Here is a 433-nt window from a genome sequence, read left to right on the forward strand (position 1 = left end):
AATAAATAGATTAGGACATATTAAAAATAATAAGAAAAATAAAATAATAAAAATTATGTTAAGACCAAGTTTAAAATATGATGCTTATGTTAATTTATCTGAAAACAAACATGTTATAAAACATTCTTTAAGAAGATTAGTCGCACAACAATTTTTACCAGATTTTTCGAATATATGCACAGTTAAATTATTAAATTATGAAAATCCATTAGAGTGTTCTATCAATAATTTAAAAATTATATAAATATTTTATTTTTTTTTATTCCTTTAAAAGATGACTACTCAACAACAACCAATTAATAAATTAGAACGTTTAACTACTTATGAAATATTTAGCATTAAACAAATTAATACTAAATTTGGAAAATCATTTTTACTTATTGATAAAGATAATAATAAATATTTTGCAATGCTAAGATAACTAAATTTATTT

This window comes from Entamoeba invadens, assembly GCF_000330505.1.
Source record: "Entamoeba invadens IP1 unplaced genomic scaffold scaff_1105074726617, whole genome shotgun sequence".
NCBI lineage: Eukaryota > Evosea > Mastigamoebida > Endamoebidae > Entamoeba > Entamoeba invadens.